Here is an 11,162-nt window from a genome sequence, read left to right on the forward strand (position 1 = left end):
GACTTTGAGGCACCAGGCTCGGCCACCCTCCGAGCCTTTTCCTTCCCTCTCCTGTTATGGTGCCTCCCTATTAACCTCTAGGTGGTTGCGCTCGTGACATCAAAAAGACCACTTTTTGAAGAGCAGTCACACTCGGAAAAAATTTCTTTCGTCAGGCAAAAGAACCAGAGTTCTCCGCGGCCATCCACTCCAACCTTGTCCGACTTTGAGGCACCAGGCTCGGCCACCCTCCGAGCCTTTTCCTTCCCTCTCCTGTTATGGTGCCTCCCTATTAACCTCTAGGTGGTTGCGCTCGTGACATCAAAAAGACCACTTTTTGAGGAGCAGTCACACTCGGAAAAAATTTCTTTCGTCAGGCAAAAGAACCAGAGTTCTCCGCGGCCATCCACTCCAACCTTGTCCGACTTTGAGGCACCAGGCTCGGCCACCCTCCGAGCCTTTTCCTTCCCTCTCCTGTTATGGTGCCTCCCTATTAACCTCTAGGTGGTTGCGCTCGTGACATCAAAAAGACCACTTTTTGCAGAGCAGTCACACTCGGAAAAAATTTCTTTCGTCAGGCAAAAGAACCAGAGTTCTCCGCGGCCATCCACTCCAACCTTGTCCGATTTTGAGGCACCAGGCTCGGCCACCCTCCGAGCCTTTTCACTCCCTCTCCTGTTATGGTGCCTCCCTATTAACCTCTAGGTGGTTGCGCTCGTGACATCAAAAAGACCACTTTTTGAGGAGCAGTCACACTCGGAAAAAATTTCTTTCGTCAGGCAAAAGAACCAGAGTTCTCCGCGGCCATCCACTCCAACCTTGTCCGACTTTGAGGCACCAGGCTCGGCCACCCTCCGAGCCTTTTCACTCCCTCTCCTGTTATGGTGCCTCCCTATTAACCTCTAGGTGGTTGCGCTCGTGACATCAAAAAGACCACTTTTTGCAGAGCAGTCACACTCGGAAAAAATTTCTTTCGTCAGGCAAAAGAACCAGAGTTTTCAGCGGTCATCCACTCCAACCTTGTCCGATTTTGAGGCACCAGGCTCGGCCACCCTCCGAGCCTTTTCACTCCCTCTCCTGTTATGGTGCCTCCCTATTAACCTCTAGGTGGTTGCGCTCGTGACATCAAAAAGACCACTTTTTGCAGAGCAGTCACACTCGGAAAAAATTTCTTTCGTCAGGCAAAAGAACCAGAGTTCTCAGCGGTCATCCACTCCAACCTTGTCCGACTTTGAGGCACCAGGCTCGGCCACCCTCCGAGCCTTTTCACTCCCTCTCCTGTTATGGTGCCTCCCTATTAACCTCTAGGTGGTTGCGCTCGTGACATCAAAAAGACCACTTTTTGCAGAGCAGTCACACTCGGAAAAAATTTCTTTCGTCTGGCAAAAGAACCAGAGTTTTCAGCGGTCATCCACTCCAACCTTGTCCGATTTTGAGGCACCAGGCTCGGCCACCGTCCGAGCCTTTTCACTCCCTCTCCTGTTATGGTGCCTCCCTATTAACCTCTAGGTGGTTGCGCTCGTGACATCAAAAAGACCACTTTTTGCAGAGCAGTCACACTCGGAAAAAATTTCTTTCGTCTGGCAAAAGAACCAGAGTGTTCAGCGGTCATCCACTCCAACCTTGTCCGATTTTGAGGCACCAGGCTCGGCCACCCTCCGAGCCTTTTCACTCCCTCTCCTGTTATGGTGCCTCCCTATTAACCTCTAGGTGGTTGCGCTCGTGACATCAAAAAGACCACTTTTTTCAGAGCAGTCACACTCGGGAAAAATTTCTTTCGTCTGGCAAAAGAACCAGAGTTTTCAGCGGTCATCCACTCCAACCTTGTCCGATTTTGAGGCACCAGGCTCGGCCACCCTCCGAGCCTTTTCACTCCCTCTCCTGTTATGGTGCCTCCCTATTAACCTCTAGGTGGTTGCGCTCGTGACATCAAAAATACCACTTTTTGCAGAGCAGTCACACTCGGAAAAAATTTCTTTCGTCTGGCAAAAGAACCAGAGTTTTCAGCGGTCATCCACTCCAACCTTGTCCGATTTTGAGGCACCAGGCTCGGCCACCCTCCGAGCCTTTTCACTCCCTCTCCTGTTATGGTGCCTCCCTATTAACCTCTAGGTGGTTGCGCTCGTGACATCAAAAAGACCACTTTTTGCAGAGCAGTCACACTCGGGAAAAATTTCTTTCGTCTGGCAAAAGAACCAGAGTTTTCAGCGGTCATCCACTCCAACCTTGTCCGATTTTGAGGCACCAGGCTCGGCCACCGTCCGAGCCTTTTCACTCCCTCTCCTGTTATGGTGCCTCCCTATTAACCTCTAGGTGGTTGCGCTCGTGACATCAAAAAGACCACTTTTTTCAGAGCAGTCACACTCGGGAAAAATTTCTTTCGTCTGGCAAAAGAACCAGAGTTATCAGCGGTCATCCACTCCAACCTTGTCCGACGTTGAGGCACCGATGTCGGCCAAGTTCTGAGCGTTCCACCGCCGAATGCCACTGGTCCTCAACACAGCGGACTTCCAATCCAACCTTGTCCGACTTTGAGGCACCGAAGTCGGCCTCAGCCCGAGCCTTCCCCCGCCGACCTCACTGGAGCCCGCCATCCAGGGACCGGCGGAGGTCGCCCGCATGACCGCGGCAAAGTGTCTCAAAGTCGGGCACGACCGCTCGAGTCACCCGCCAACCCGGTCCGGGGCACCTCCAGGGACCGGCGGAGGTCGCCCGCATGACCGCGGCAAAGTGTCTCAAAGTCGGGCATGACCGCTCGAGTCACCCGCCAACCCGGTCCGGGGCACCTCCAGGGACCGGCGGAGGACGCCCGCATGACCGCGACAAAGTGTCTCAAAGTCGGGCACGACCGCTCGAGTCACCCGCCAACCCGGTCCGGGGCACCTCCAGGGACCGGCGGAGGACGCCCGCATGACCGCGACAAAGTGTCTCAAAGTCGGGCACGACCGCTCGAGTCACCCGCCAACCCGGTCCGGGGCACCTCCAGGGACCGGCGGAGGACGCCCGCATGACCGCGACAAAGTGTCTCAAAGTCGGGCACGACCGCTCGAGTCACCCGCCAACCCGGTCCGGGGCACCTCCAGGGACCGGCGGAGGACGCCCGCATGACCGCGACAAAGTGTCTCAAAGTCGGGCAGGACCGCTCGAGTCACCCGCCAACCCGGTCCGGGGCACCTCCAGGGACCGGCGGAGGACGCCCGCATGACCGCGACAAAGTGTCTCAAAGTCGGGCACGACCGCTCGAGTCACCCGCCAACCCGGTCCGGGGCACCTCCAGGGACCGGCGGAGGACGCCCGCATGACCGCGACAAAGTGTCTCAAAGTCGGTCATGACCGTTCGAGTCACCCGCCAACCCGGTCCGGGGCACCTCCAGGGACCGGCGGAGGAGGCCCGCATGACCGCGACAAAGTGTCTCAAAGTCGGGCACAACCGCTCGAGTCACCCGCCAACCCGGTCCGGGGCACCTCCAGGGACCGGCGGAGGACGCCCGCATGACCGCGACAAAGTGTCTCAAAGTCGGGCACGACCGCTCGAGTCACCCGCCAACCCGGTCCGGGGCACCTCCAGGGACCGGCGGAGGACGCCCGCATGACCGCGACAAAGTGTCTCAAAGTCGGGCATGACCGCTCGAGTCACCCGCCAACCCGGTCCGGGGCACCTCCAGGGACCGGCGGAGGACGCCCGCATGACCGCGACAAAGTGTCTCAAAGTCGGGCATGACTGCTCGAGTCACCCGCCAACCCGGTCCGGGGCACCTCCAGGGACCGGCGGAGGACGCCCGCATGACCGCGACAAAGTGTCTCAAAGTCGGGCACGACCGCTCGAGTCACCCGCCAACCCGGTCCGGGGCACCTCCAGGGACCGGCGGAGGACGCCCGCATGACCGCGACAAAGTGTCTCAAAGTCGGGCACGACCGCTCGAGTCACCCGCCAACCCGGTCCGGGGCACCTCCAGGGACCGGCGGAGGTCGCCCGCATGACCGCGACAAAGTGTCTCAAAGTCGGGCATGACCGCTCGAGTCACCCGCCAACCCGGTCCGGGGCACCTCCGGGGACCGGCGGAGGACGCCCGCATGACCGCGACAAAGGGTCTCAAAGTCGGGCAGGACCGCTCGAGTCACCCGCCAACCCGGTCCGGGGCACCTCCGGGGAGCAGTGGAGGTCGCTCGCATGACCGCGACAAAGTGTCTCAAAGTCGGGCATGACCGCTCGAGTCGCCCGCCATCCCGGTCCGGAGCTCAACACTTTGTCGTTTTTTCCACTCCCTCCCCATTAACCTCTAGGTGGTTGCGCTCGTGACATCAAAAAGACCACTTTTTGCAGAGCAGTCACACTCGGAAAAAATTCGTTTCGTCTGGCAAAAGAACCAGAGTTCTCAGCGGGCTTCCAGTCCAACCTTGTCCGATTTTGAGGCACCAGGCTCGGCCACAGTCCGAGCCCATTCACTCCCTCCCCTGTTGTACTCGCTCCCTATTAACCTCTAGGTGGTTGCGCTCGTGACATCAAAAAGACCACTTTTTGAGGAGCAGTCACACTTAGGAAAAATCCGTTTGCGCTCACACCATCCCTCCCCATTAACCTCTAGGTGGTTGCGCTCGTGACATCAAAAAGACCACTTTTTGAGGAGCAGTCACACTTAGGAAAAATCCGTTTGCGCTCACACCATCCCTCCCCATTAACCTCTAGGTGGTTGCGCTCGTGACATCAAAAAGACCACTTTTTGAGGAGCAGTCAGACACCGAGGTTTTCTGGATTTATGTCCGTTTTCCTGGTTCTCTGACTCGGGCACCTTGTGACCGACATCCCCCCCTTCCCTGGTTCTATTTTGCCGATACTTTGGTGAGTTTTCTACCCGCAAACCAAGCCCCCCAAGCCCGCCGCCTGGTGGGGGAGCATGCCGCCTGGCCCGGTTCTATTTTAGGTCACTTTGGTGAGTTTTCTACCCGCAAACCAAGCCCCCCAAGCCCGCCGCCTGGTGGGGGAAGAGGCCCCCTGGTCCCGGTTCTATTTTAGGACACTTTGGTGAGTTTTCTACCCGCAAACCAAGCCCCCCAAGCCCGCCGCCTGGTGGGGGAAGATGCCCCCTGGTCCCGGTTCTATTTTAGGACACTTTGGTGAGTTTTCTACCCGCAAACCAAGCCCCCCAAGCCCGCCGCCTGGTGGGGGAAGATGCCCCCTGGTCCCGGTTCTATTTTAGGACACTTTGGTGAGTTTTCTACCCGCAAACCAAGCCCCCCAAGCCCGCCGCCTGGTGGGGGAACATGCCCCCTGGTCCCGGTTCTATTTTAGGACACTTTGGTGAGTTTTCTACCCGCAAACCAAGCCCCCCAAGCCCGCCGCCTGGTGGGGGAACATGCCGCCTAGCCCGGTTCTATTTTAGGTCACTTTGGTGAGTTTTCTACCCGCAAACCAAGCCCCCCAAGCCCGCCGCCTGGTGGGGGAAGAGGCCCCCTGGTCCCGGTTCTATTTTAGGACACTTTGGTGAGTTTTCTACCCGCAAACCAAGCCCCCCAAGCCCGCCGCCTGGTGGGGGAACATGCCCCCTGGTCCTGGTTCTATTTTAGGACACTTTGGTGAGTTTTCTACCCGCAAACCAAGCCCCCCAAGCCCGCCGCCTGGTGGGGGAGCATGCCCCCTGGTCCCGGTTCTATTTTAGGACACTTTGGTGAGTTTTCTACCCGGAAACCAAGCCCCCCAAGCCCGCCACCTGGTGGGGGAAGAGGCCCCCTGGTCCCGGTTCTATTTTAGGACACTTTGGTGAGTTTTCTACCCACACTGCAGGTCCCCAAATGCCGCCATCTGGTGGGGGAACATGCCGCCTGCACCGGTTCTATTTTAAGTCACTTTGGTGAGTTTTCTGCCCACACTACGGGTCCCCAAATGCCGCCATCTGGTGGGGGAACATGCCGCCTGCACCGGTTCTATTTTAAGTCACTTTGGTGCGTTTTCTGCCCACACTACGGCTCCCCAAATGCCGCCATCTGGTGGGGGAACATGCCGCCTGCACCGGTTCTATTTTAAGTCACTTTGGTGAGTTTTCTGCCCACACTACGGGTCCCCAAATGCCGCCATCTGGTGGGGGAACATGCCGCCTGCACCGGTTCTATTTTAAGTCACTTTGGTGAGTTTTCTGCCCACACTACGGCTCCCCAAATGCCGCCATCTGGTGGGGGAACATGCCGCCTGCACCGGTTCTATTTTAAGTCACTTTGGTGAGTTTTCTGCCCACACTACGGCTCCCCAAATGCCGCCATCTGGTGGGGGAACATGCCGCCTGCACCGGTTCTATTTTAAGTCACTTTGGTGAGTTTTCTACCCACACTACGGGTCCCCAAATGCCGCCATCTGGTGGGGGAACATGCCGCCTGCACCGGTTCTATTTTAAGTCACTTTGGTGAGTTTTCTACCCACACTACGGGTCCCCAAATGCCGCCATCTGGTGGGGGAACATGCCGCCTGCACCGGTTCTATTTTAAGTCACTTTGGTGAGTTTTCTGCCCACACTACGGGTCCCCAAATGCCGCCATCTGGTGGGGGAACATGCCGCCTGCACCGGTTCTATTTTAAGTCACTTTGGTGAGTTTTCTGCCCACACTACGGGTCCCCAAATGCCGCCACCTGGTGGGGGAACTGCCGCCTAGTCCCGGTTCTATTTTAGGTCACTTTTCTCACTTTCTGACCCACAAATAATGCCCCAAATGCCGCCGCCTGGTGGGGGGAACTGCCGCCTAGTCCCGGTTCTATTTTAGGTCACTTTTCTCACTTTCTGACCCACAAATAATGCCCCAAATGCCGCCGCCTGGTGGGGGGAACTGCCGCCTAGTCCCGGTTCTATTTTAGGTCACTTTTCTCACTTTCTGACCCACAAATAATGCCCCAAATGCCGCCGCCTGGTGGGGGGAACTGCCGCCTAGTCCCGGTTCTATTTTAGGTCACTTTTCTCACTTTCTGACCCACAAATAATGCCCCAAATGCCGCCGCCTGGTGGGGGGAACTGCCGCCTAGTCCCGGTTCTATTTTAGGTCACTTTTCTCACTTTCTGACCCACAAATAATGCCCCAAATGCCGCCGCCTGGTGGGGGGAACTGCCGCCTAGTCCCGGTTCTATTTTAGGTCACTTTTCTCACTTTCTGACCCACAAATAATGCCCCAAATGCCGCCGCCTGGTGGGGGGAACTGCCGCCTAGTCCCGGTTCTATTTTAGGTCACTTTTCTCACTTTCTGACCCACAAATAATGCCCCAAATGCCGCCGCCTGGTGGGGGGAACTGCCGCCTAGTCCCGGTTCTATTTTAGGTCACTTTTCTCACTTTCTGACCCACAAATAATGCCCCAAATGCCGCCGCCTGGTGGGGGGAACTGCCGCCTAGTCCCGGTTCTATTTTAGGTCACTTTTCTCACTTTCTGACCCACAAATAATGCCCCAAATGCCGCCGCCTGGTGGGGGGAACTGCCGCCTAGTCCCGGTTCTATTTTAGGTCACTTTTCTCACTTTCTGACCCACAAATAATGCCCCAAATGCCGCCGCCTGGTGGGGGGAACTGCCGCCTAGTCCCGGTTCTATTTTAGGTCACTTTTCTCACTTTCTGACCCACAAATAATGCCCCAAATGCCGCCGCCTGGTGGGGGGAACTGCCGCCTAGTCCCGGTTCTATTTTAGGTCACTTTTCTCACTTTCTTACCCACAAATAATGCCCCAAATGCCGCCGCCTGGTGGGGGGAACTGCCGCCTAGTCCCGGTTCTATTTTAGGTCACTTTTCTCACTTTTCTACCCACAAATAATGGCAAAAAAAAATGCTTACAGCACCCAGTATTCCCAGGCGGTCTCCCATCCAAGTACTAACTGGGCCCGACCCTGCTTGGCTTCCGAGATCAGACGAGATCGGGCTCATTCAGGGTGGTGTGGCCGTAAGCGAGGGAAGCGCTTGTGAAATGCCCCAAAGTGTTGAAAATGTTCCCCAGGCCCCTGGTTCCCCATCCCCGCAGGAGGAGGCTCCCCAGGCCCCCTGGTTCCCCATCCCCGCAGGAGGAGGCTCCCCAGGCCCCCTGGTGCAGGAGGAGGCTCCCCAGGCCCCTGGTTCCCCATCCCCGCAGGAGGAGGCTCCCCAGGCCCCCTGGTTCCCCATCCCCGCAGGAGGAGGCTCCCCAGGCCCCATGGTTCCCCATCACCGCAGGAGGAGGCTCCCCAGGCCCCCTGGTTCCCCATCCCCGCAGGAGGAGGCTCCCCAGGCCCCCTGGTGCAGGAGGAGGCTCCCCAGGCCCCCTGGTTCCCCATCCCCGCAGGAGGAGGCTCCCCAGGCCCCCTGGTTCTCCATGCCCGCAGGAGGAGGCTCCCCAGGCCCCTGGTTCCCCATCCCCGCAGGAGGAGGCTCCCCAGGCCCCCTGGTTCTCCATGCCCGCAGGAGGAGGCTCCCCAGGCCCCCTGGTTCTCCATCCCCGCAGGAGGAGGCTCCCCAGGCCCCCTGGTTCTCCATCCCCGCAGGAGGAGGCTCCCCAGGCCCCCATGTTCTCCATGCCCGCAGGAGGAGGCTCCCCAGGCCCCTTGGTTCTCCATCCCCGCAGGAGTAGGCTCCCCAGGCGCCCTGGTTCTCCATCCCCGCAGGAGGAGGCTCCCCAGGCCCCCTGGTTCTCCATCCCCGCAGGAGGAGGCTCCCCAGGCCCCATGGTTCCCCATCACCGCAGGAGGAGGCTCCCCAGGCCCCCTGGTTCCCCATCCCCGCAGGAGGAGGCTCCCCAGGCCCCCTGGTTCTCCATCCCCGCAGGAGGAGGCTCCCCAGGCCCCCATGTTCTCCATGCCCGCAGGAGGAGGCTCCCCAGGCCCCTTGGTTCTCCATCCCCGCAGGAGGAGGCTCCCCAGGCCCCTGGTTCTCCATCCCCGCAGGAGGAGGCTCCCCAGGCGCCCTGGTTCTCCATCCCCGCAGGAGGAGGCTCCCCAGGCCCCCTGGTTCTCCATGCCCGCAGGAGGAGGCTCCCCAGGCCCCCTGGTTCTCCATCCCCGCAGGAGGAGGCTCCCCAGGCCCCCTGGTTCCCCATCCCCGCAGGAGGAGGCTCCCCAGGCCCCCTGGTTCTCCATGCCCGCAGGAGGAGGCTCCCCAGGCCCCCTGGTTCTCCATCCCCGCAGGAGGAGGCTCCCCAGGCCCCCATGTTCTCCATGCCCGCAGGAGGAGGCTCCCCAGGCCCCTTGGTTCTCCATCCCCGCAGGAGGAGGCTCCCCAGGCCCCTGGTTCCCCATCCCCGCAGGAGGAGGCTCCCCAGGCCCCCTGGTTCTCCATGCCCGCAGGAGGAGGCTCCCCAGGCCCCCTGGTTCTCCATGCCCGCAGGAGGAGGCTCCCCAGGCCCCCTGGTTCTCCATCCCCGCAGGAGGAGGCTCCCCAGGCCCCTGGTTCTCCATGCCCGCAGGAGGAGGCTCCCCAGGCCCCCTGGTTCTCCATGACCGCAGGAGGAGGCTCCCCAGGCCCCCTGGTTCTCCATCCCCGCAGGAGGAGGCTCCCCAGGCCCCCTGGTTCCCCATCCCCGCAGGAGGAGGCTCCCCAGGCCCCCTGGTTCCCCATCCCCGCAGGAGGAGGCTCCCCAGGCGCCCTGGTTCTCCATCCCCGCAGGAGGAGGCTCCCCAGGCCCCCTGGTTCTCCATGCCCGCAGGAGGAGGCTCCCCAGGCCCCCTGGTTCTCCATCCCCGCAGGAGGAGGCTCCCCAGGCCCCCTGGTTCCCCATCCCCGCAGGAGGAGGCTCCCCAGGCCCCCTGGTTCTCCATCCCCGCAGGAGGAGGCTCCCCAGGCCCCCATGTTCTCCATGCCCGCAGGAGGAGGCTCCCCAGGCCCCTTGGTTCCCCATCCCCGCAGGAGGAGGCTCCCCAGGCCCCTGGTTCTCCATCCCCGCAGGAGGAGGCTCCCCAGGCGCCCTGGTTCTCCATCCCCGCAGGAGGAGGCTCCCCAGGCCCCCTGGTTCTCCATGCCCGCAGGAGGAGGCTCCCCAGGCCCCCTGGTTCTCCATCCCCGCAGGAGGAGGCTCCCCAGGCCCCCTGGTTCCCCATCCCCGCAGGAGGAGGCTCCCCAGGCCCCCTGGTTCTCCATGCCCGCAGGAGGAGGCTCCCCAGGCCCCCTGGTTCTCCATCCCCGCAGGAGGAGGCTCCCCAGGCCCCCATGTTCTCCATGCCCGCAGGAGGAGGCTCCCCAGGCCCCTTGGTTCTCCATCCCCGCAGGAGGAGGCTCCCCAGGCCCCTGGTTCCCCATCCCCGCAGGAGGAGGCTCCCCAGGCCCCCTGGTTCTCCATGCCCGCAGGAGGAGGCTCCCCAGGCCCCCTGGTTCTCCATGCCCGCAGGAGGAGGCTCCCCAGGCCCCCTGGTTCTCCATCCCCGCAGGAGGAGGCTCCCCAGGCCCCTGGTTCTCCATGCCCGCAGGAGGAGGCTCCCCAGGCCCCCTGGTTCTCCATGACCGCAGGAGGAGGCTCCCCAGGCCCCCTGGTTCTCCATCCCCGCAGGAGGAGGCTCCCCAGGCCCCCTGGTTCCCCATCCCCGCAGGAGGAGGCTCCCCAGGCCCCCTGGTTCCCCATCCCCGCAGGAGGAGGCTCCCCAGGCGCCCTGGTTCTCCATCCCCGCAGGAGGAGGCTCCCCAGGCCCCCTGGTTCTCCATGCCCGCAGGAGGAGGCTCCCCAGGCCCCCTGGTTCTCCATCCCCGCAGGAGGAGGCTCCCCAGGCCCCCTGGTTCCCCATCCCCGCAGGAGGAGGCTCCCCAGGCCCCCTGGTTCTCCATGCCCGCAGGAGGAGGCTCCCCAGGCCCCCTGGTTCTCCATCCCCGCAGGAGGAGGCTCCCCAGGCCCCCATGTTCTCCATGCCCGCAGGAGGAGGCTCCCCAGGCCCCTTGGTTCTCCATCCCCGCAGGAGGAGGCTCCCCAGGCCCCTGGTTCCCCATCCCCGCAGGAGGAGGCTCCCCAGGCCCCCTGGTTCTCCATGCCCGCAGGAGGAGGCTCCCCAGGCCCCCTGGTTCTCCATGCCCGCAGGAGGAGGCTCCCCAGGCCCCCTGGTTCTCCATCCCCGCAGGAGGAGGCTCCCCAGGCCCCTGGTTCTCCATGCCCGCAGGAGGAGGCTCCCCAGGCCCCCTGGTTCTCCATGACCGCAGGAGGAGGCTCCCCAGGCCCCCTGGTTCTCCATCCCCGCAGGAGGAGGCTCCCCAGGCCCCCTGGTTCC

At 61.4% G+C, this 11,162-nt stretch overlaps 1 non-coding gene across 1 annotated transcript; it reads right to left on the bottom strand.

Annotated features, from left to right (window-relative positions):
- Positions 1-7,775: 7,775 nt before the first annotated feature.
- On the bottom strand, positions 7,776-7,894 carry LOC148058684 (5S ribosomal RNA). The gene has a single exon (XR_015709606.1). It is a non-coding gene; the product is annotated as a 5S ribosomal RNA (ribosomal RNA).
- Positions 7,895-11,162: the final 3,268 nt, after the last annotated feature.

The sequence above is a fragment of the Callionymus lyra genome, unplaced genomic scaffold, assembly GCF_982586985.1.
Source record: "Callionymus lyra unplaced genomic scaffold, fCalLyr1.hap1.1 HAP1_SCAFFOLD_48, whole genome shotgun sequence".
NCBI classification, from domain to species: Eukaryota; Metazoa; Chordata; class Actinopteri; order Syngnathiformes; family Callionymidae; genus Callionymus; species Callionymus lyra.